The 26007-nt window shown below is 39.6% G+C and overlaps 1 pseudogene; it reads right to left on the bottom strand.

Moving 5' to 3' along the window:
* LOC103349381 (ribosome biogenesis protein BMS1 homolog pseudogene) lies at positions 1–25299 on the bottom strand (annotated as a pseudogene).
* Between the last annotated feature and the right edge of the window lie 708 nt (positions 25300–26007).

The raw sequence follows: 26007 nt of genomic DNA, 5'->3' as shown, positions 1-26007 counted from the left end.
CTACAGGTCCTTCTGCCGCTTCAGCTTCTCCTCTTCCTCCTGCTGCTTCACTCGGAGGTGCTCTTTGTTGTGCAGGTGCCACTGCTCCTTGGCCTTCCTCATCTTCTGACTGTGCACCGCACTCAGAGTGTCCAGCAGCGCCAGGATCTTCCTCTCATGAGGCTCCCGGATGACGGCTGGTCTCTCTCGGTCCTTTGGCACCTTGACTGCCTTTGCCTGAGTCTTGGGCTTATTCTTAAATGGCAGGGCCTTCTGCAAGGCTTTTGGAATGTGCAGTGAATTGAAATGCTTCCTTTGCCTCAGGATTGGCTTATACAGGGAGTCCTTGATCGGCTTCAGCTTGATGCCCTGCGCAAGCCTGAGTTGACCTGTGGTCGGCATTCCTGACCATGCAGCTTTCCCGCCCAGTGGTTTTAACAAAGATGTTACGGGGTTGTAGAAGGCTGGAATGGAGACAGGATACCAAGTTCGCATGAAGAGGATATCACTCATCAGCAACTTATCCTCAAAGCTGACCCGGAAAGCTCCCTCTGGAGCCTGGAGCGCCTTCTTTATCTGTCCCCTGATCCCACTGACAGTTCAAATCACAAAACCTTCAAATTTGGCCACTCCCAAAGCTGAATTAAACATTCCCTTAATAAATGAAGTATTCTTGAAAATTTTATATGAAATCCAGTTAGATTTAATTTCCTCACAATCTTTATGGATTTACCCAGGTCAAGGACAACACCTGCTGCAGCGATTCAGAAATCAGGCATTACGCCACTGACAGACTGCACTGCCAAGAAGCCAGGTCCCTGTGGAGTGATAGGACCTGAGAAGGTCGCTCCACAGTGCATGTGCTGTGAGGTGTACTTCAGAAGTCTCTGTCTCCCGTTGTGGTCTTCAATATAATAAAGTGGGATGGTCTGAAATTGGCTCCACCCCACAGAAAAAATGATTGGATCTCGGGACTTGAAGATCTTCTTATACCAACGATGTTTCTTGAGACGCATCTGCACGTATTCACTGTTGCCCTCACCATTGCCAAAACCACCCAGAATAACTGGGTAATGAGGGTCAAAGTTGAGCACAAATTCACAGGGAACATTTTCAAGCTCAATTCAAACATACATCCCAGGTCGAAAACCTTCATACTGGACTCTGGCTTCATCATCTTGGTCTTCAAATTCTGCCCGGTTAAGCTGTGCTTGTTTCTGCATTTCTCCTTTGAGATCATAGAAATACGTGCTTTCTCCTTCATCATCTTCTGCATCAAACAGCTCTTTCAATTTTCTCTTCTTATCCAAATGCCTTTTTGGGGGGGGGGGCAGTTTCCTCTGCACTGGGGTCAAGTTCTTCCTTTTCTTCTGCTACATCTTCAGTCTGAGTATCTGGGCCTGATTTCCCTTCGTGCACACCCCCTGTTTCCAGGTCTTCAAAGTCACCATAGAGCTCCTCATCTTCTGCTAAGATCTTGGCAGCACCTTTGTCTTCCTCCCACTTGCCAGTCACGAAGCGATCTCTGATGCTGTTCATAACCTCCTCTAAATCCCAGTCGTCGGGTGCCTCCACGGGAAACCTGGAGCCGTCCAAGGAATCAGCCTTGTGCTTGCACCCTCTGTCAGGCTAGCTGACGCGGAACAACCCGCCGAGCTCTTCTCGGGGATCGCCCTCTTCCTCTTCATTATCCTCCATCACTGTCCCATAAATAAGCTTCTGAAGATTTGCAGCCGCTTGCTGCTGCCTCAAAAAGGCCTCCGCTGCCTTTCTAGAAAGGTCTTCTTTCCACTCGAGGTCCCCTGAAGTTTCTGTGGAATAGCTATTTTCTTCTGTGTACTCTTCCTCCTCCTTTAGTATTTCCTCTATGTCGCTGGTCTCGCTAGTTAAGTTCTCTGAGCCTGGTTTCCGACCCCTGCCCGCTTGGGAAGGTTCTGAAGGTTTTTCCCTAGGAACCTCCTCATTTTCTGAGCCCTCCTCCTCGGAACTGAGCGAGGAGCCTTCTTCAGATTCATCCTCAGAGCCGAACGCCTCCTCAGCAGTGCATTGGCCAGTGCAGCTTTCTTCGTCTGCAAAGGCTTCCCCCGGTTCAAGTGGTCACTGCCGGGATTCGTTGCCGCCAGTCCTACTTTACTACCTGCTCCAACAGGCTTTGGATCTGAAACGGACCTCGCTCCCCCCGCCGCGGAGGCCTCATCACTGCTCTCATGGGCTTCCCCTGTTAACACTGACCACCATAGAGTGATAGGCCTATATTTTATAATTTTAGAATTCTGTAGTTTTATTATTATACCTTAGAGGAAAATAAAATATATGAGAATAATTGTATATTGTGGAAATGAATAAGCTCTCTGGATTCCCAAGACAAACAGCAAGAAGCAGGTGTAGTAAGGACGGAAAAACAAAGATTTCACTATCCAAAACAGCTTTGTCAACTTCATGTTTTACACAAAGTCAGCTCTCCCTCAGTGCAATGAATAATTTAAGTACAAGAAATTTCAGAAGTTAGTCCATAGCATATGATAAAAAATAAGAAATTTAGCCTCCGAACTTTGATGTTGATTTGAAAGTTTTGCTTAAAGACAATTGCAAATTCAAGATCAATAAAAAATATCAGGAGAAAGGGTTTAAATAATTATTCTAATCAACTTTGGTGCCAGTAGATTTGATATCAAATGAATAAGGCAAAGATAAAAAACCAACCAGACATGTTAAAATGTCTCTAGTTTATTTCCTCAGAATATAGTGTTGTTTCTCACCTCTCTCCACCAGAGTGGTTTCTGACCTCAATTTAATTTAACAGTGAGGGTGATTCTTCTAATCCCTGAAGAATTACCCTGAACTCCACCAGACCTCATTGTCTTCCCTTAAGTCAGCTTATTTCCACTGGCACATTAGTCATCTATCAACTGTGAACTTGAGCTAGTCAGGGCTTCTTGAGGGAGGGAGTTGCAACCTCTTTGCTATCCACATCTCATCCCTGATCTTCCAAGTGAGAAGAGACAATTAGATACTATGACATACATTTAAAAATAGTAAAAATAAATTCCAAGTATTTCCAGTTTCAGTTTCTCTCAATATCTGTTATTTTACATTTATTTGTGGGGACATGCAAAAATAGGGCCATTCATGAAGCACAGTGCAGTAATCAGTGCTGTAATTTGCCTTAGTGACTACTGCAGAATTCTTCTATAATAATTTTCAAAAGTCTAGACAAGCAAAATGAAGAGAAATACCCAGAGCAGGTGGGTGCTTAATAGTGACTTATTACTCTAGTGATTCAGATTCCATGGGTACCTCAATGGACAGGATGATTTTATCTGCCAGTGACATTATTATGAAACTGCTATCATTCTGTCATGAATAATTGATCATCACAGTATTCAGGAAAAAACAACAGATGTGATAAACAATGCAACAAATGTGATAAAAGAGGGAGCTTATAGTTTATTATTTTACTGCCTGTTATTTTGGCATTTGTGAAGATGCCATGGTCAAAGTCACCCAATCCCTGCATGAATGTATAAACTGCATGACAAGTAAAAGCTTGTAATTAAGTGATTTAACCCCGACTATCCAATGGTCCCTTTGGTTTTCGTGGAAAAGCCTGTTTCTAAAAGAATGCACAACAGTGAAGGCTCTTTTTAGAACTACATAGTTAGCACAGTTTCTCTTTGGTCCTTTCCCTTTCCATTTCTGCTTTCTTCTCATAGTTGATGTCCTCTGCACTCTAAGAGCCCACTAGCTTGGACAACCTTCAATACAGATCAAGGCTGTAAATGCGAGGGTTCCATTCAGCCATTTACCCAGCATAATCAAAATATATCCTTTTTTTCCACTGACAAAATTGTATTCTCTCTTCCTATTCTATTGTGCTAGGAGAAAAGTAATATGATTAAAATAAATCAAATGAAATCCCGAATCATGATGGCTTGTATCTTTCTACTGACCTAGATAATTGATAGACTCTTTTTTTTTCTAGAAATAAATCTACAATGTAACCAAAAGCTTGCAAGCATCATTAAACCCACCTACTTATCTAATGTCTCTTGAAAATCATATCATACATAACAAGATTTCTAATAAGTTGAAGTTCTAGGTAAGAAATGTTGAAGATATATAAGATAAGCCTAGATAGTTTTCATTTATTTCTACAAATATAAAAGAAAAAAGATACAACAAAAAGGATGAAAATATAATGAAAAGGTATATCCTAGGGAAATAAAAAATTCCTATAGTTTTGAATTTATGATATAACAGGAAATAGAAGAAACAAATTGGTAGATAAAATTCAAAATACATATGTTAAAGAAAGTGGCTTGTGTAGAAAATAAAAGAAGTCATAGACAGAAAGTAAAAAATTAAGGGAGCAAAACATTGAGGAGGAAAATGAAAGAAAGAGAAGCAACAGTCAAGGATTCTCAGAAGATGTCTGATAAGGCATGATCTACCCAATGGTGCTCAACCAACTCATCAAGTGGACTCTAGGAACATTGTAAATCTCAGTTATGAGAACTAGGTCTATTTTCTAGAAATCACATGGTATAGTTTTCGTAGTATTTAATAGTCATTGAACCAAACTGTATGTGGTGCCTACCATATGTGACACCTTCTTTTAGGTATCAAGTCTGCAACATTAAAGAAAAGTAAATAAGGATCTTTGCTCTCCCAGTCTTTTCATGCAGTCTACTGTAGGAAACAAATAATACCTAAGATAAAAGTAAATTTTATTATGTTAGAGAGTGGATAACACCATAGAAAAACAGAGAGCATAGGCCGGCGCCGCGGCTCACTAGGCTAATCCTCCGCCTAGCGGCGCCGGCACACCGGGTTCTAGTCCCGGTCGGGGCGCCGGATTCTGTCCCGGTTGCCCCTCTTCCAGGCCAACCCTCTGCTGTGGCCAGGGAGTGCAGTGGAGGATGGCACAGGTGCTTGGACCCTGCACCCCATGGGGAGACCAGGAAAAGCACCTGGCTCCTGGCTCCTGCCATCGGATCAGCGCGGTGCGCCGGCCGCAGCACGTCGGCCGCGGCGGCCATTGGAGGGTGAACCAATGGCAAAAGGAAGACCTTTCTCTCTGTCTCTCTCTCTCTCTCACTATCCACTCTGTCTGAAAAAAAAAAAAAAAAAAAACAAACAAACAAAAAAAAAAACCAAAAAAAAAAAAAAAACAGAGAGCATAGTGAATACAAATAAATAACGGGATGTGTGACAATTTTAAAATCTTGGTAGTAAGGCAAAGAAAGTTTATAGCAAGAAGCTAGTGGGAAAATAAGCCATTTCTTTTGAGGGAAAAAGCATTCCAGATAGAAGAATAAAATGCAAAAGCCCTGTGACATAAGCTGTTCTGATACATTAAAGGTACTGTTAGGAGGCCAGTTTACCAGCCTGGTAGTGAACACAGAGAGGAGTCCAGTGAGTTAAGGAGAGTGTATGGAAACAGTTGGGGGCAGAGCACATGGGGCTTCCTGATTGTTGAATGGACTTTGGCTTTTTCCTGTCAAGGAGAAAAAACATGGAGAATATTTATCAAAGGGCTAATATAATGACTTCCACCTCTTCAACAGATTCATACCAACTACTGAATAAAGACTGAACATTTGAGAACAGAAACGGAGTCCCATCAGGAAGGAGGCTTTAAAATCATAGAAACAAGAAAGGATGGTAGCTTGGACTACACTGGAGAAATGTAGTGAGTTAAAAGAGATTATTTCTTGATTGATATTAAATGGTGACAGAACAAATTCTCTTGAAGTGTTCAAAAAGAGTAGAGCTAACAATGACTTCAAAAATCATGAGAAACTGAAGGAGTGGACTTATCCTAGCATGATAAGGAAACAAATAAGTCACAGGTTTTGTGGCAAGAGATTGAGCCATCCTCTTTGGGACATGTTAAATTGATGATAACTATTCAATGACTAACAATTGATTAAAAATTTCAGTGACTTACAACAATGTAGATTTATGTTCTGCTCAAGTTACAAATGTTCTTCCATTTTCTTCTTTATGGGACCAAAGTTCATGGGAAGCTTTTAACTGGAATGTTTCCAGTCATTGTAGTAAATGAAAAAGAAATCCACACATTGGATCTCAAAATATGCTTAAACTGCACATGTCACATTCTGTTGGCCAAAAGAAGTCATAGACAGTATAATTCTTGGCTAGGAAGATCGCTAATTACAATGATAATGATGGTAATGATGACAATGACAATGATGGTGATAATAATAGTAATAACAATAATAATCACAACATCCAAGTAGAGATGCTGAGTAGGGAGTTGGAGATATGCATCTGGTATTCAGACTGATTAATTATCAAATATAACGACATGGCCATTACTGAAGGTCTTGCTAAAAATGAAGTGGGGAGAGAAGTCTTCATAGTAATGAATTCAAAGGAAATGGAATTAGAGGTAGATGTATACAGATTCAATTCGTGAAGACATATTGTAAGTGAAAGAGAAAAATGTGGCAATTGATGGAAAGATAAGTGAGCTCAATGTCTTATTTCTTCAAGATGAGAAAAATAATTTGTATGTCTGCTGATAAAAATGATTCAGGAAGACAGAATGTATAGAAGGTTGACTTCCTAAACGGGACTGTGAGGAATTCTGTGAGCATTCTCCAGAGAAACTGATGAAAATTATATAAAACAGCTATTAGAATTGGCCCTAAGGGCATTCAGAAAAGAAGAAACATCTATTCAAGGATGTCTGCTAAAATTAAGTGAGAAAGTGAGAATATGTGGTGCTTGAACTAGTCTGTCCACATCTTCCATTTCCATCTGAGTAAGGTGCAGATTACATTTCAGACTAGTGCAGTAAAAGCACTGTGGTCCCTCTGTATCAGCTTCAAGGGGGATTCTGTCTTCCAGAGATGTATAGGATACCAGTATTTCTCATCCTGCCACCACTTTATCTAATGCAAAAGCAAAGTTCTGTGTGAGTGTGGTCAAGATATGAGGTCTTTCTTCTTCTAAACAATGCCCATTTATGAAATGGAGTTTGTAACTTGTGTGCAACACCATTGGGTACATAAAAACAATGATCTAGGTGCCCTGGCTCATATGATTGGTTTTATCCCAGGAGAGGCAAGCCAAGAGGATTTGAGGCCACTACCCTTTCTCCACACATCCTTTATTTCCTCAAGTAGGGGTGTAACTCAGAGAAAACCATTATCCCCATTCTCAACTGCAGAGTTACAGTACAAATTAGATCTTAGTACTACTCATAATTTCCTTGTAAAAGAACTGACTTAGTTTGCAACAAAATATTGAAAAGTTCAAGACTAAGGGAACTAATAAATTCAGTGGAGACTGTGGAGAACAGCAACTGGAAGGAAATTAGTAGATTCTTTGAAGACATAGGCTAAACCGTAGGCTGGTTAGTTTGCTTAAGGCAGGGGTAGGGAACCTCATTTCTGCCAAAAGCCATTGGATATTTGGAGTTCCACTCACAGTTGCCTTGGCAGGGCCAGATCAAATGATTTTATGGGCCCTATAAAAAGCCATGGGCCTCACATTCCCCAACCTATGGTTTAAGGGAACCTGGATATGAGACAAATATAAGGGACCCTCCTGTGGCCACAGAAAATATTAAAAACTGCCTTGGAAGCTACTTCTTCAAGGGACTTTAGGTTTGATTGGATTAGTTTGTAGAGCAATTTATGCCCCCAGAGCATTGTTGAAAACAATTAGGTAATTTGCAAATAAATAATGGAACTTAAATAGCGAGTATGGTCAGGGAAAGTGACAGTGAAGAGAGCCTTGCCAAAACCTCTGTAATCCAGAGCAACCCAGGCATACCCAAGGCTGCTGCCTCCTGAGTAGCAACACCAAAGGCCTTCACTTTGAGGTCAGATTTCACTAAATTCACCCCGCCAGTTACCAAACAAATAATGACAAATAACAACAATTTCTGGAAGGGTAGTGTAAACCTAGAGTTGCTACCATATTAACTGAATTGTTCAATTCTCAATGAAATTATTTACAAAAAATTCCAAGAAACATGGCCTACACACAGGGAGAACATAGAGCCAACAGACTCTTCTTGTATGAGAGCCTAGATGTCAGATTTAACAGGAAAAAATTTCAAAGAAGCCATTATAAACCAATTCAAAGAAATAAAAGAAATCATGATTAAAGAAGTGAAAGAAGGAAAGATAACAATGCTGTCTCAAATACAGAATTTCAAGAAAGAGATAGGAATTACAAGAAAGAACAGAATGAAAGTTACAGAGGTGTCAAGCATAAAACTGAAATAAAAAATCACTAGGATTCAGCAGTAGATTTGAATTGGCATAAGAAGGAATTAGCGGCCGGCGTCGCGGCTCACTAGGCTAATCCTCCGCCTAGCGGCGCCGGCACACCGGGTTCTAGTCCTGGTCGGGGTGCCAGATTCTGTCCCGGTTGCCCCTCTTCCAGGCCAGCTCTCTGCTGTGGCCAGGGAGTGCAGTGGAGGATGTCCCAAGTACTTGGGCCCTGCACCCACATGGGAGACCAGGATAAGTACCTGGCTCCTGCCATCGAATCAGCGCGGTGCGCCGACCGCAGTGCGCCGGCCACGGTGGCCATTAGAGGGTGAACCAACGGCAAAGGAAGACCTTTCTCTCTGTCTCACTCCCTCACTGACCACTCTGCCTGTCAGAAAAAAAAAGAAAAGAAAAGAAAAAAACCAGAGAGATCCATAGACAGACACACTGTAGTGATGAAAGCTGAAAGCAAAAGGCAAGGATAAATTTTACAAGCAGTGAGAGAAAAATGATTTATTACTCATAAGGGAACACCAATAAGATTAGCAGACGACTTATCAAAAACAATGGAGAGTAGAAGTCAGTGGGATAACATATTCAAAGTGCTAAAAAAAAAAAGCTAATCATAAATTCTATATCTATTATCAAAGCTATCTTTCAAATACGAAGGTAGAATGAAGACATTCCCATATGAATAAAAACTGACAGCATTTTTCTCTATTATTAGTACATGCTTTAGAAGAAATACTAAAAGTTATTCAGAATAAATAAAGTGACCCCAAATTACTATTCAATCACACACACACACACACACACACACACACAAAGGGAGAAAGAGAGAGAGAGAGGGAAGGAGAAAGGGAGAGAATATCAGTAAAAGTAACTATATTATTACAAAAAGAACATAATGCATAATTCTCTCTCTCTCTCTCTCTCTCTCTCTCTCTCTCTCCCCTTCCCTCTCTCTCTCCCCCTCCCTCTCTCTCTCCCTCTCCCTCTCTCTCTCCCTTAAAAATATATTTGATTTATTTGAAAGGCAAAGTTACAGAAAGAGAGGGAGAGACAGAGAAAGAGGTCTTCCATCTGCTGGTTCTCTCCTCAAAATGGCCTCAATAGCCGGGGCTGCTCCAGGCCAAAGCCAAGAGCCAGGAGCCTCGTCCAGGTCTCCCAAGGGGATGCAGAGGCCCAAGGACTTGGGCCAGCCTTTGCAGATTTACTAGGCACATTAGCAAGGAATTGGATCAGAAGTGAAGCATTTGAAACTCAAACTGGCACCCATATGGGATGCCGGTGCCACAAGCGGTGGATATATCAGCCATGCCACAATGTCTGCCACATCTCTTGGATCTCTTAAACGACTGAAAAGAGTAATTCTATGAAGTGGATCTGTAACATATAAAAATGTAATGTATTTTTCAATGCCAGATAAAGATGTGACTGGGAACAAGGCTGTACTGAGCTAAGGAAATGATTCTAGAAGATACCTACAAAGATAGATGAAAAGAATCAGAAATGGTAAATAAGATTAACATAACCAAAGCTACAAATATATACATATTTTATTTCTGCTTTTAGCTTCTTTAATTTCATAAACTTTGTAATCATTTTAATCATATATTTTGAATCTGTAGCACCTATAGATATACCATGTACAACAATTATATCACAAAAAGGGAGGAAGGGAACACAGCTATATAGAAGCAGTGTATCTAAGTCTCACTAGAATCAAGTTATAATCCATCTGAGGCTGATTCTTGTATGTAAAGGTGTTTACAGGAAGCACTTCAGCAGCATCTAAAGGAAAATGTAAAAAATCCAATTCAAGAAATGGTAAATGGTACATTAGAAATGCTTAGTTAATTTTTTAAAGATTTATTTATTTATTTGAAAGTTAGAGTTGTAGAGAGAGGGGAAGACACACATACACATACACACACACACACACAGAGAGAGAGAGAGAGAGAGAGAGAGAGAGAGATCTTTCATTGTCTGGTTCACTCCCCAGATGGTTACAACAGTCGGAGCTGTGCCAGATCAAAGCCAGAAGCCAGGAGTTTATACAGGTCTCCCTTGTGGTTGGCAGGGACACAAGTACTTGGGCCCTCTATCACTGCTTTTACCAGGCCCTTAGCAGGGAACTGGATCAGAAGTAGAGCAGCCACTTTACCTACAATGTAACAATGCCAGCACCTCACTTAATTTTTTAAAAGGTAACAAAGAAGGCCGGCACCGCAGCTCAATAGGCAAATCCTCCACCTGCAGCACTGGCACACCGGGTTCTAGTCCCTGTTGGGGCGCCGGATTCTGTCCCAGTTGCCCCTCTTCCAGTCCAGCTTTCTACTATGGCCCGGGAGTGCAATGGAGGATAGCCCAAGTCCTTGGGTCCTGCACCCACATGGGAGACCAGGAGAAGCACCTGGCTCCTGGCTTCGGATCAGTGCGGTGCTCTGGCAGCAGTGGCCATTGGAGGGTGAACCAACGGTAAAGGAAGACCTTTCTCTCTATTTCTCTCTCTCACTGTCCACTCTGCCTGTCAAAAATAAAAAATTATAGAAAATTTTAAAAAATCCAAGGTAACAAAGAAGTAATAAAAGGACAAAAAAAGTAAGTGCACACAAATAAACTACATCAGTAATATCATTAAATGTGAAAGGGTTAAAAACCCAAATAATAGATAGGAAAATATCAGACTGTATGAAACCAAACATGACTCAATTATATGTTGTCAAACAGTGACATAATTTAAATTAGAATATGAGTCCTTTCATATTTCTAGAATATTCTCAATTTCCAGAATATTCTCAAGGATAGGATATCTGATAAAATAAACCTAATTTCAAAAGCTTTAAATCATAAAAGGACAACATAGATAAATTTAAGAAAATCACAAACATGTGGAAAGGAAACAGCACTTTCCTTAATAAAAAGTGGGAGGAAAGTATCAAAGAACAAATCGAAATCAGAAAATATTTGAAATTAATGAAAACAAAGACACGATATACCAAAACGAATGTGATGCAGCTAAAACTGTGCTTATTGAGAAAGTGAAAGCTGGAAATGCCTATCTTAAAAATCAAAGGTCTGTAGCTAGTAACCTAAGCTTCTAGCTTAAGTTACCAGAAAAAAGAAGAGCAATTAAACCTCCTGCAAGTAGAAAGAAGGCAATTAAAAAAATTAATAAGATAGAGTACAAACAATTCAGGCAAATAGACTCAAGGCCCAGGAAGTCTTCTTTCTGTGAAGTTTAAATTAAATTGTATATATATAGAATTTGAAAGAGCTCATGGCCTACTAAAAGTAGACAAAAGATATGTTTGCTTATATTACTTCAATAACAATAATTAAGGAGTGATGAATAATCAGTGGGAATCTTGTGAGTTATTTCTAACTATGATGTACAATGTATGTTATTTTATGACTCTATGTCTCAAGGCTCAAACATTGGCCTTCACCTTTATAATAATTGTACATTATTATATAAAATATTAAAAATAATTCTGGATTAAGTTCAGAGACCTCACATAACTAGAGTGTGTACTTAACATATTATATCAGCCAGGTTCATCTGGTTATCAACAGACCACATGGCATAAAAAACAAGTTTAAAGTTAAGAGGATTATATCGTGATTTTGAAGTGCAATCACAAGATTGAAACTTGTCAACAACATGCAATAGTAGAAAAGCAATGAATTTGTTGGCAGGTGTATGGGCGTGGATTCTGTCTTTATTGGTTACAAAGTGTAAAATTTGGGCAATTTAATTTATGTGGCTTATTTGCCTGTAAAGGAAGTGTAACTAGAAAAGCAAATTACCTCCATCAATTTCTGGGGGTTGCTTACACAGATGTTGCTTCCTTTTTCACTGAAAACAACAATACTGCTACTAGTAGTAATAGTAATTGCTATATATGTCACAAGTTCATTTAGTTGAAAGTAACAGAAAACTCAAATACAGCCAAGACATGCCAGGGGTCCTCCCAAAGTTCATAAAAATTTATATTATGAAAAAACTATGCATGGATTTCAATTTTTTTGCACAAAAGTGAAATCTTTGTAATTCTGTTTCCATGAATTTTTGAAGTGTCCATGTATATATTATCTATTTTACAGGATAAGAATTTCAGGAGCAGGTCAGCCAGAGATGTTTCTGTGCTTCAATCATGTTGTTAAGACATGGGTTCCTTCTAACCTCCCCTCTGCCAACTCTAGTAAGTGGCTTTCATGTACTTGGCCAGAAGACACATGCTGTGCCTCCAGGCATCAATCTACATCCCAGGCAGGAAGAAGGGAGGGGCAAAAGGAGAAGCAGGGCATTCAAACCTGTCCATTTTAAAGAGTTGGCACGAGAATCCAGTGACCTGCCCTTTCAGTGACTAGGCAAAACTGCGTAACCAGAATATCAGCTAAGCAGAGTAAGGATATTATAGGAACTTAGAGAGGAGCTGTTGCATCAGCCACCCAACAATGAGTGCTTCAGTACTAAGCAGTACTAAGCATTTCATGCATAATAATTCTCTTAATTCTCATAAAAGCTCTATTTAACAAATGAGGAAACTGAGTCACAGAGAACTTGCTTATCATGGATACCCTCAGGAAAAATGTTAGTGGTTACAACGCCTTTGTCCAAGTTCCAAAAACAAGCATCTTCCTTTAATTACCAAAAAATGAGCCTTCTTTGCTGAGCCAGTCTTCCATCAAAGTGATGGCTCCAGGATTTGAATGTAGACTTATCTTTCCTTTCATTTGCACTCGGCTTGGGAACTTTTGTGTAGGATACAACCTGAGCAACTGCACAAGGAGACCTTGGTCACATAACTGGTGGCCAGTGGAGTACAGACTTACATGAAGGATTGGACACCTAAACCACCCTCTTTAGTGACATAGGTTAGCTGCCATTCTATGGTTTTTATGAGGAACTGGGTGGGGTGCACTGCCTAGAGATGTTATCTGGACTAAGGAATGAAAAAAATTCTTTTGAAACTTCTGCTGCCTCTTAGTATGCTTATCGCCATATGATGATCATACTCTGGACATAATTTTGAATACAAGTTCACCTGGGAGAAATTCTAGAAGCTAGAGGCTGTACAACACTTTGAACTGAAATTTATATGCATAATAACATAAATCAACAACAGTGCTCTTACAAACAGAACGTGTTGTGGTTAAGGTTGTCCTCTTTCAGAATGTGAGGATAGCTTCTCTTGCTTTAGAGTTAGCATAACTGTCTTTAGAACGTATGAGAGCTTCAGGAGGTGTAGGAGCCTAGCCTTGTAAGATGTGGTAGGAATACATGCAGAGTTCAAGGGCTGTGGCTTACTACCTGCAAGGCAATCCTAGAAACGCATCTGAGCTCCATATCTAAGCCAGTATGCAACAGAAACATAAAGTAATCACAGAATGATCCTTCAGAAGAGCCGATTCCCGTAGCCAGAGATGACAGGAAGACCTCAAGATGCCCAGGGACACACATCAAGCTTTGAGGAAGGCATTGAACCTGCAGAACTTGAAACAGGGAGACCAATCCATTACAAAACTGCATGAAAGCATTTCCAAGAAAGAGAGTCACAGATGACATCTGGGTGACCTAGATGTAGCAATTATGCCTGTGCCTAAGATTACCTTGAGAATCAACCAACATAAGGATACTTAACATGTTTTCTAAACACTAAATTGCCAGATAGGTGTTAATCACTATTGTTGCTTTCATTGTTCACTTTATATTATTAATCTACAAGCATGTTGCTCAGAGCCTTGCATATTGTAATTTCTGTGCATTTATTGACTGGCTGATTACAAACTGAACTATCTCCTCTCTCTAGTCCCCCTCCTCAACTCCCAGCCCCTGGAGGAGAACCAAAAATTGACACAGGCAATTCCCAGAAGATGAAATTTGCTGAAGGAACAGTAGGTAGATAAACGTAAAAGGAGAGCTTCCGAGCAGCTTGAAGGGGCTCCCTCCGTCTGTTTACAAGGAGAGCATGCATCCTGATTGCAATAACTGAGCGTGGAGGGCTAGACAGCCTCTTTAATCTCAGAAATGACACTGTGAACTCCAGTTCACCTGCTCGATTTATTTACATTGCTTTTTCCTGCTAACAAATCCAACTCTCCAGCAGATTAATCAACATTTATCAGCCAGCGGCAGGAGCATCATTTCATAACGTAAGTAAAATAGAGAGGGAGTGAAATGGAATAGCGAGAGAATAAAACTCCCATTACTCTGTGGCTATTTTATTCTCTATGTATTTTATTCACGTAATGAATGATGTACTTCTCACATTAACAGCAAAGTAACCCTGGGTTCTGTTCATTTAATGTTTCCCCACCAGGCACTGCACAGTTCAGTTGAACAAGCACAGCAGAGAAGAGGAGGAGAATGGGCAAGTCTGTGTTTGCTTGTTTTTTTTTTTTTTTAAGACTTATTAATTTATTTAAAGTCAGAGTTACACAGAGAGAGGAGAGGCAGAAAAAGAGAGAGGTCTTCTATCCGCTGGTTCACTCCCCAATTGTCCCCAGTTGGCCAGAGGGCCAGAGCTGCACCAATCCAAAGCCAGGAGCCAGGAGCTTCTTCCAGGTCTCCCACATCAGTGCAGGGGCCCAGGGACTTGGACCATCTTCGACTGCTTTCCCAGGCCATAGCAGAGAGCTGGATCGGAAGTGAAGCAGCCGAGACTAGAACCAGCACCCATATAGGATGCTGGCACTGAAGCTATGCCACAGCGCCAACCCTTGGTTTAGGGTTTGAAATGGTCCAATAAACTAAAGGTGGGCAACTTTCAACTTGTCCAGAGTCTGGGATATTAGTTCAAGTAAATTATCACCAGTGAACATAATTTGTCCATGTGGTGTGTCACTGGTCATTCACATAAAGTAATCGTGCATTTGTTCACCCATCAGCAATTATTGAGTACTAGCCCCATGCTGGGCACTATTATAGATACTAAATATGTTCCAATGAATAGAGCACAGTTCCTGGAACCTGAGAGTTTGCTTTTGAGGAGGAATATAGATCATAGCATGGAAACCCACAAGAAAATACCATGTAATATTGTTATAAAGAAAAATAAAATAGGCTTAAGGCAATAGACACAAAGGTTGCGACTTTGGGTAGGTAATCAATAAGGCCTCTCTGGATGATCTTGGAAGAGAAATATGAATAAAATAAAAGAGGCGGGAATGCAGACATGTGAATGCAGGACCTTCAGACAGAAGGGAAACAAAGACTGTGTGAGGAACAGGTGGGAGGCCAGTATTGCTAGAGAGGAGTGAACATGGAATGGGGGTAAGAAATTTATAAGACTTTATCACAGGTACTCTATTTAACTGTAGGAATTTGAATGTGACAGGAAGTGGGTGGGGACTACATTTTTATTTTGTTTCTGATGATACTATCAAAGGATAAAAACTCAGTTTTGTAACAATTCCTTTTCCTTTTTTTTTAAGGATTTATTTTTATTTGAAAGGCAGTTACACAGAAAAGATAGAGATTTTCCATGTGCTGGTTCACTCTTAAAGTGTCCAAAAGGTCTAGAGCTGGGCCAGGTTCCGGGAACCAGGAATTTCATCAGAGGTCCAAGAACTTGGTCCATCTTCCACTGCTTTCCCAGGAGCATTAGCAGGGGGCTGGATTGGATGTGGAGCAGCTGGGACTCAAACTGGCATCCATATGGGATGCCAGCATTGTAGGAGGTGGCTTTAACCCACTGCAACACAACACTGGTCCCTATTTATTTTTCAAATCAATCATAAAGAATAGTCATATCATCAGTTTGCAATGATGTTCATGAGTCTAATATATTAAGGTATTTGTCAATTGACTAGTTAGTCCAGAATGACCAAAGCAGTAACAAGCTTCTGAAAAATTGGTTTTCATCTATTGTTTTACTCTTTTTAGTAAACTCTTTTAGTAACTCTTTTTTAGTAAACTCTTTTTAGTTTAAATATAACAAAGAGACAAGTGTATGACTCACTTGGGAATGGCTCAATGAATCACACCAAGTGAAATACTCCCCCTCCCACCAAGAATTGAACATTATCAACATGGGAACTTCTCTTTCTCTCAAAATCACAACTGATTTTTCCCAGAAGAAAACACTGTCTGACATCTAATGACATCGATCAGGTTTACCTATTTTTTTAACTTTTCTACAGATGAAGGATTTATCTTTTTCTTTTTTGGTCTATAGTATTATCTCTTTATTCTTAATGCTATTTAGAAATCAACTATAGGCCGGCGCCAGGGCTCACTAGGCTTATCTTCCACCTTGCAGCGCCGGCACACCAGGTTCTAGTCCCGGTCGGGGCACCGGATTCTGTCCTGGTTGCTCCTCTTCCAGGCCAGCTCTCTGCTGTGGCCCGGGAGTGCAGTGGAGGATGGCCCAAGTCCTTGGGCCCTGCACCCCATGGGAGACCAGGATAAGTACCTGGCTCCTGCCATCAGTTCAGCGCGGTGCACCGGTGGCCGCGGCGGCCATTGGAGGGTGAACCAACGGCAAAGGAAGACCTTTCTCTTTGTCTCTCTCTCTCACTGTCCACTCTGCCTGTCAAAAAGAAAAAAGAAAAGAAAGAAATCAACTATAAATGTTTCAATTTATTTATCTATTACACTCAATAAATATTAGAGGTGTTTCCAGTTTGAGAATATTAAGCATTATGCTACTATGAATATTACTATGAATATTCTTGTGAACTTATCTATTCTGCACTTGAGCACATTTGATATATAAATGGAAGAACAAGACATAACTGGATCATAGCTTACATGTCTATGTTCATATTTATTACAAAATATTAACAGTTTTACAAAATTAATGTGCCAATTTATACTTCTACCAGCCATCTTGATAAATACATCAGAGTATCTCATTGTAATTTTAATTTGCATTTTTCTATTGACTAATGATTTGAAGCAATATGTCATATGTTTATTGACTCTTCACTTACCCTCTCTTACAAAGTTCCTAATTCTGTTGCTCTTGTTTTTCCTAGAGTGGCTGTCTTTTTATTTTTTATGGGAAGAATTTCTTTGTATATTTTTAAATTGTGTTGCACTTGATCTTAGCCAAAAGGCTGAGAAGCGATAATTGTGTTGCTAAATAACTTTTCTTGCTTGGCTTTTTTTCATTTTTTAAGTTATCTTCTAATGACCAGAGATTTTGAATTTTAAGTTAATTTTCTTTGGTATTCTTTCCTTTATCATTAGAGTTTATTACAATATGTTTGAAAAACCCATAGCTAACCAAGTTAGTGAAGTTATTCTCCTGTATTATCTTACAAAATACTTTTTTGTTAAATTTTTACCTAGCTTTATTTAACTTGCTAATATTTTACTGAGAAGTTTTATGTCTGATATATTTTGGTTTATAATTTTCTGTTCTTACATACCTTGGTCTGATTTCAGTATTTCAGTTTTCTAGCTTTTATATAATAATCATTTAGGGGGTATTCCTTCTCTTTCTATCTCCTGGAACAGATTTTAGAGAACTGGCATAATTTTTATGTTTGATAGAATTTACCTTTGTGTTTAATGGTTTCTTTCTTTTAGGTTGTTATAAATTATTGATTCAATTTCTTGATAGATATTGATCTATTTAGATTATCTACTTCTTATGTGAGTTTGATGTGAGATGATGTATTTAAAAGAAATGGTCTATTTCATGTTGATTATCAAATATATGGCATGGAATTGCTCCTAATACTAATTTATTACCCTTTTAATAACCATGAAAACTGCAGTGATGTCCTCTTTCATTTGTGATATGGATAACTGTGCCTTATCTTTCTTTTATTTTCTTTTAGCCTTGCTATGGGATTATTAGTTTCATTTACTTGTTCAAAAAACAAGTTCTGGCTTGTTTATTTTCTCTATGGATTGCCTATTTTCAATTTTATAGATTCTTATTCTAATTTTGTACTAATTCTCTTATTCTGTTTGCTTGTGACTTAATTTTCTCTTATCTTTCTAGTTTGCAAAGGTAGAAACTCAGATTATCAGTTTTATATTTCTTCTTTTCTGGCATTTACACATTCAGTGTTATAAATTTTCCTCTAATTACTGATTTCACTGCATACAACACATTTCCCTAGATAGTGCATTCATTTCTATTTAGTTCAAAATATTTTTAAAATTTCTCTTGAGATTTCTTCTCTGATCTATGTATTTTTTTTTTTTTTTTTTGACAGGCAGAGTGGACAGTGAGAGAGAGAGAGAGAAAGGTCTTCCTTTGCCGTTGGTTCACCCTCCAATGGCCGCCGCGGCCGGCGTGCTGCGGCCGGCGCACAGGAGCCAGGAGCCAGGTGCTTTTCCTGGTCTCCCATGGGGTGCAGGGCCCAAGCACCTGGGCCATCCTCCACTGCACTCCCTGGCCACAGCAGAGGGCTGGCCTGGAAGAGGGGCAACTGGGACAGAATCCGGCGCCCCGACCGGGACTAGAACCCGGTGTGCCAGCGCCGCTAGGCGGAGGATTAGCCTAGTGAGCCACGGCGCCGGCCTCTGATCTATGTATTATTTAAAAGCTTGTTCTTTAATCTGCAAGTGTTTTGGAATTTTTCAAGTATCTTCTTTTTTTACTTTAAGTTTAATTCTATCATTGTCTGAGATCAGACATTGTATGATTTCCACTCTTTTAAATGAGTTAACATATTTTTATGAACCAGAAGATGGTCTACCTTAGCAAATTTTCCATGTGAGCTGGAGAATATGTTAGCAATGCAGATATTTGTGACTATATTTCCTCTCCTTTAGTAGTGCATCAGTAATATTTATTTTTGCATTTGTCTTTTAGTGGTGGCCCTAGAATTTACAATATACATTTCTAACTATGCCAAGTCCACTTTCAAATAAGACCGTATCATACCACAATTAGTTCAAATATAACAACAAAGCAATACTAATTCTGTCTTCAATTTCTTGTGTCATTGTTGTCATTTATATTACTTATGCATAACATGTATATACATACATTTATATGTAGAAATATGTTGTTGGGATGCCAATGTTGTGGTGTAGGGGTAAAGTTTCCATATACAATGCTGGCATCCCATATGGGTGCTGATTTATGTCTTAGCTGCTCTATTTCCATCCGTCTCCCTGCTAATGGCCTGGGAAAAGCAGCAGAGAATGGCCCAAGTGTGTGGGCCCCTACCACTCATGTGGGAGACCCAAAGGAATCTCCTGACTCCTGGCTTCAGCCTGGCCTACCTCCAATCATTGCAACTGTGTGAGTGAACCAGATAATGAAAGATCATTCTCTCCCTCTCTCTTCTTTCTCTCTTCCTCCATCTCTCTGTGTAAATCTGACTTCCAAATAAATATTTTAAAAGAAATATATTATTGCTATTATTTTGAATAAACTTTGTTAGATGAATTATGAATAAAAATTAAAAGCTTTTATTTTGCCTTTGTTTACTCCTTTTTCTGATACCCTTTCTTTATGTAGATCCAAGTTTTAACATAAATTTCTTCTCTCTGAAGAACTCCTTTTAACATTTCTGCAAAATAGGTCTGTAGTAGAAAATTCTTTCACAATTTTAAGAAAATTTTTATTTCCCTTTCACTTTTCAAAATAAAATATATCTTTGCTTTTATTTATTTGAAAAGAAGAGAAACAGAGAGGAAAAAAGAGACAGGTGCAGAGATTGAGGGAAATCATCCATCCACTTGTTCACTCTCCAAATGGCCACAACAACCAGGCCTGGGTAAAACAGATGCCATTAGCCTGAGACTCCATCCAGGTCTCCCATGAGGATGGCAGGAGCCCAAGTTCTTGTGCCATCCTCCACTGTTTTCCCAAGCACATTAGCAGGGAGGCAGACTGGAAGCAGAGCAGCTGGAACTTGAAATGGTACTCCAATATGGGGGGCCAGCTTTGGAAGTAGCAGCTTAACCTGCTGTGTCAAAACACTGGCCCCTGATTTATTCTTTACTTCTGATATTTTGAACTTTGAATGTGACATGACTGGATAAAACCTACTTGATGTTCTTTGATCTTTCTGTATCTGTGGTTTGGTGTCTGAATTAGTCAGTTTGGGCTACAACTGGGTTGTTAAAACATTCAAAAAATGTATTTCTCACAGAAAAGAAGACTGGAGGTCTGAGATCAAGGCGCCATATTATTGAGATGTTGAGGGCACTCATACTGATTTAGCCACTGTCACTTGTTCAGTTTATCTTCACATGGTGGAGTGCAGAGTGTCAAAGCAAATTCTTTTGTTTTGGGTCCCTTTTCAGAGGCTGTTTTGAAGAGGTTTTGAAGGGTCCATCCTGGTAACTTAATTATCTTCCAAAGGACCCATCCCTAATTTTATGAGAGATTAGACTGCAAATATGAATGTGAGGGCTGGGTGTTGTACAGACATTCAGTGCATAGCAGTGGCTGACAGTAATCTCGGCACATTCCCAGTTATTGTTGCTTCAAATATCTCATCTGTTAGTTATCACATAACATAACATATAAATGTATGTATATACATGTTAATTATCACACAGTTCCTGGATATTCTGGTTTTTATTTTCCATCCTTTGTCTCTTTATTTATTTTTGTTTGTTTGTTTGGAAGAGTCTATTGACATATCCTCAAGCTCCAAGACTCTTTCCTCTGTCATGTCCCTCTAATGAAACCATCAAAGAAAGTCTTCTTTTCCCTTACAATGCTTTTGGTCTCTAGAAATTTCTTTTGCTCTCCCCAGAAGTTCTGTCTATGTGCTCACAAAGCTCATCTATTCTTTCATGAACTCTGTTTTTTTTTCCTTTAGAGTCCCTAGTGTATTAACCAAAGATGTTCTAACATCCCTGACCTATTAGAGTCTGATTCTGATATCTTCCAAGTGTGCATCTTGCCTTTTAGTATGACTTGTCATTTTTTCATGGTGTTTGACATAGTGTGCTGGATAACAGGAACTGAGGCAAACGATGATACAGTAAAGTGTAAAGGGAGGGAAAGTGCCCTTTAGCTCTAAGATTTGATCTTAGCCTTTAATGAGCCTGGGTCTCAGGACTTGTCCTTTCACATGGGCTTTCTAGTATTCTCCTTTAGGTGGAACTGGAAGGACACATGCAATTTGTTTTCTCCTGGTTGGTTAGACTCTGAAAGAACTAGTATTTAAGGGTCTGGTAAAATAGTTGCTATTGAGGGTGAGCCTTGCTTGGAAGAACAGAATGCTCTAGCAGTGTTTTAAAGTGGTTCCTACTACACCGCGCGGGTTCATGTCCCGGCTGCTCTTCTTCTGATCCAACTCTCTGCTTGTGGCCTGGGAAAGCAGTAGAGGGTGGCACAAGTGCTTTGGCCCCTGCACCCACATGGTAGACCTGGAGGAAGCTCTTGGCTCCTAGCTTCAGATCCTCCCAGCTCCAAGCACTACCGCGTTTGCAGAGTGAACCAGCGGATGGAATGCCTTTTTTCTCTGTCTCTCCTATTGCTTTGCTTTTACATTGCCAGAAGCATAGGGGAGTTTTTGCAGTCTTCACAGTGAGTACCTTGTAGAGTTCCTGGAAATAAAAAATCGCAAAAGAGTGGGCATCTGCCCTGATGACTGTGTTCCCTGGAGTTTGCATCTCTCTGATTCATCCACTCTGAGCCAAAGGAGATCATCCATCCACTTGTTCACACCCTAAATGGCCACAACAACTGGGCCTGGGCCAGGCAGGTGCCAGGAGCCTGGGACTCCATCCAGGTCTACCAGGTGGATGGCAGGAGCCCAGGTTCTGGTGCCATAGTCAGTTATATTTTCATCAATTGTAGCCCAGATTTTTGCACCCTGGCTCTGGGTTCTATGGAGGTTTCTATTCATGAATTTTTCCTCTGGTAAGTTGTAATTTCTGTGTGCAGCCTGTCTCTAGAATTCTGGGGAGCAACAATTTGTGCTGGGTTTCAATGTATTTGTTTCTCTCTTAAGAAGGGTAGGACCACTGAACAATAAAATGATGATGATGATAATAATAATAATAATAATATAGACTTCTTAAGAGATATGTTTAAAATCATTATTAAATCCTAAAAATTTGATAACATGCTACTGATTTTTCCTGTTATTTTTACAACTAATAACTATATTTCAGCTCCTTTTTCAGTTGAGGTGATAATACTTTTTCATTGATGTTAACAGCTCTTTGTGTCCCTTAGATAATAACCTTTTATCTATAAAATATGTGGGAAATAATTTCTCTATTTTATTGTTAGCAAAGTTGTAAGTTCATAAATACAATTTTATTTCCTTTAAAATATTCCCATATCAACTACTGACATGTCCAATTTAGAAGTCTGAATTTTTGGTTGCATTATTCAAAAAATTGTCAGTTTTTCTTACAGCATATAAACCTTATTTCCTGTAAATGAATAGAATTCCTTGATTATATTTTCATCTGTTAGATTAAAGGACAATTGATATCTCACTTGGAAGAATCTTTGGGGACTAGTCAGGCATATCGCCCTTCTTAGACAAATTAAAGCTCAGGGAAAGGAGTGACTGTATCCACTTGATATAGCAACTGAGGCACAGAGCTGAAAATGGGCACAAGATTTTCTTATCAAGTCAAGCCAGGGGACAGTTCATAAAGAGGCCTTTTAGTGGGCCTGCTCATATGCTTGCTTGAAATAAAAATAAATGCTTATGGACTTTTTAGTTGCCAAGTGAAATAAACCTATGTATGATACTCTTTAGATCTGAATGAGTGAATGGCATATCCATGTTAGGAAATGGAGGAGGTGGGCCTAATTGCTAATTGTGTGTCAATGATAAACAATGTTGTGTAAATGTATTAGGATGAGCTTACAGCTGGGCTTTAAGACACGGCCACCAAGGAGAGGAAAATAGCAGGGACTAATATGTTGGAATGAAACAAACCACATGGCTCCAACACACACATGTTGCACTGTACTGCATTAATCATTCCTTTAGCTTTCATTTTGAGTGGGTACCCTGGCCCATCAATGTAATGGGTAGTGGAAGAAATTACATGTTATGCTTAATTGTCACATTGAGCAGCACTGCAATGTAAGCTTTCTTAGAATTTTAATAGGGTGACCTGACTGGCTTGCCAGCTAATATAAAATCAGTCTCCTAACTGCTTTCTTTACTGCTCTCTTGACGACCTCAACTGATAAACTCTTATGACCTTTCTCAATTTAATTCAATTTGGTAGACATTTTAAATGATTTTTTATAACAACCACCCCTCCCTGTTTCCTCCAGGAAAGATTATAATAGATGAATTAAAATATAATTGACTATGGAACCTATGTTGTGGTGCAGCAAGTACAGCTGCAGCTTACAATGCTAGCATCCCATGTCAGAATGCTGGTTTGAATCCCTACTATGCCACTTCTGATCCAGCACCCTGAGGATGCACCTAGGAAGACAGCCCAAGTTCTTGGGCCCCTGCCATCGATGTGGGAGGCCCAGATAGAATATTTGGTTCCCAACTTCAGGTTGGCCAAAACTTGGCTGTTGTGGCCATTTAGGAAGCAAGCAAACAGATGGAAGATACCCTCTCTTCCTCTCTCTCTCCATCACTTTACATTTCAAATAAAATAACTGAGTAAATCTTTTAAAAACATTTATGTATTTATTGATATAACTAGCTAAAATTTCATAAATATTCAAGCATGCAAGTCAGCATGCCATTTCATAGTGTAAAACATTTCACAAACTTGTTCTGAGGTGAGAAACTTAACAAATCTCAAGTTTATTCTTTTGTTTAGTGAAAGAATAAACTTTACATTTAATAATATAGCCTTTCAGAAAAGATAGGCATAATTTTGGGTGTATTACACACTATGTTCTAGAAATGTTGTTCAACTTCTTTGAATGCAGTTTTCTTAATATAAAATGAGATTCTTAATGCCTATCTCAAATAATTATTGGAAGAATCAAATGAGAAAATGTACATTAAGCACTTAGGATGGTCCCTGGCACTTAGGAGCTGCTCAATAACTGACTCATATTTCAGTTTTTCACTAGCATGTCCCATCAGAGTTGCTTCCCAGAATCTGACCCCCCTGCCCTACCAAGGTTCTCCATTTCTGCCAGATGACCCCAGGTAACATTGGTTTACATCAGTCAGGCAGGGAGAGGTTCAAATCATACAGCACTCCTGCATTTTACAGGGGTAAAATTACTGTAGTTTTGCAGGTCTCCAATTCTGAATGCTGTTGCCAAATTCACCAGTCTTAGGGTTTCCAATTTCATTTCTTTTTGTAAAATTAAAAGCGGGACCAGCTGTATCTCTGGCTGCAGTTACCAGGATAGCCATGGGCTGTGCCTTTCAATGGTGGTGTTCTGAACACTGAGAGAGAATGTTGGGCCTACTTGATTCCTCATTTATAAATCAAGCAAGACCATGTGGTAAATCTTGTCACTCTGCAGGTAAAAAGAAATCATTGGCAAGTAACTTTGTTCATAGCCTCTTCATGCTAGCCAAATTACTGTACCCTAACAAGCAGTTCACATTATGAGTGTTCCTTCTTCATGTAAAACATAAATTTTGAAGGAGAAAGCTTAGTTTAAAAGAGTCGAGTCTTGGGGCCAGTGTTGTGGTGTAGCAAGTGAAGCTACCACCTGCAATGCCAGCATCCCATATAGGTGCTGGTTCATGTCCCGGCTACTCCATTTCTGACTCAGTTCTCTGCTAATGACCTGGGAAAAGCAGCAGGAGATGACCCAAGTGCTCGGATCCCTGCCACACAAGTGGGAGACCCAGATAGAGCTACTGACTCCTGGCTTTGGCCTGGTTCAGCTCTGGCCATTGCAGCCACTTAAGGAATGAACAAGCAGGTGGGAGATTCTCTCTCTCTCTCTCTCTCTCTCTCTCTCTCTCTCTCTCTCTTTTCTTTCTGTAATTCTGACTTCCAAATAAATAAATCCATCTTTAAATAATAAGAAGAATTAAAATAAAAAGCATTTTTTAAAATGAGTCTTAAATTGACTGAGGCTTACTTACATACTTCATATTTACCTATTTGTCTTGGACCATAGTAGTCAAATGGGAAAACTATAAGATACAAGATATTACAAGCATCATCAACTTTTTTATAAACTTGATCATCATCACGTTTCTTCACCACATCCCACATACTTCCCCTATTTCTCCAATATCATCCTTTGCTTAAACACATCTATGCTAAGCCCAGTGAATACCTCAGACATGAAACAAGCCAGTGCTACTAGTGTCTGTTTTCTACACTAAAAATAACAAACACATAAACTCCCTCATTCTCCACCACAACTAATGGAATTCCAGCCTCAAAGATTTTAACAGTTATCACTTCTGCAACCCAAGTTGCTGAAATGTCCCCTGCTCTGCCAAGCTCAGGTGTCATTATTTGGGAAGTATTACTTCTCAACATTTTCTTTTTCTAGTTGTTTGCTTTTTCCATTATTTGCAGTTCAGCAGCTATTAAGATCCAGTGCTGCGGAAAACAACAAAACAACAAAAGAGCTGCTTAATAACTAAACTTAAAAACCAAACTAGTCAGCAGCGAACAATGCCTTGTCAACATTTCTAAATGGAGCAGAAAGAAGACGAGCCAAAAGGACAGAGAGAGGGCAAAAGAGAGAAAGGGATGCTTCCTGATGATGGGTATGCGTAAGTGCTTCGGATAATTGCTACGAGGTACAGTCTGAGGCACATTAAAGAGGGGGAGGAGGAGAAAAAAAAGCAAACCTCAGAACTGGGTCTCAGGCAGAGATGGGCAAATGCAGACCCAGGTGAAAGCTGAAGTTGATAAGATCTTCCTGGGGTGCTTCCTTACAACCAAAACCTACTTAAAGACCCTTGATCA

Source organism: Oryctolagus cuniculus, chromosome 10 (assembly GCF_964237555.1).
Source record: "Oryctolagus cuniculus chromosome 10, mOryCun1.1, whole genome shotgun sequence".
Taxonomy (NCBI): domain Eukaryota; kingdom Metazoa; phylum Chordata; class Mammalia; order Lagomorpha; family Leporidae; genus Oryctolagus; species Oryctolagus cuniculus.
Note: the sequence above shows the minus strand (reverse complement) of the source record. Positions and strands in the feature narration are given on the sequence as shown.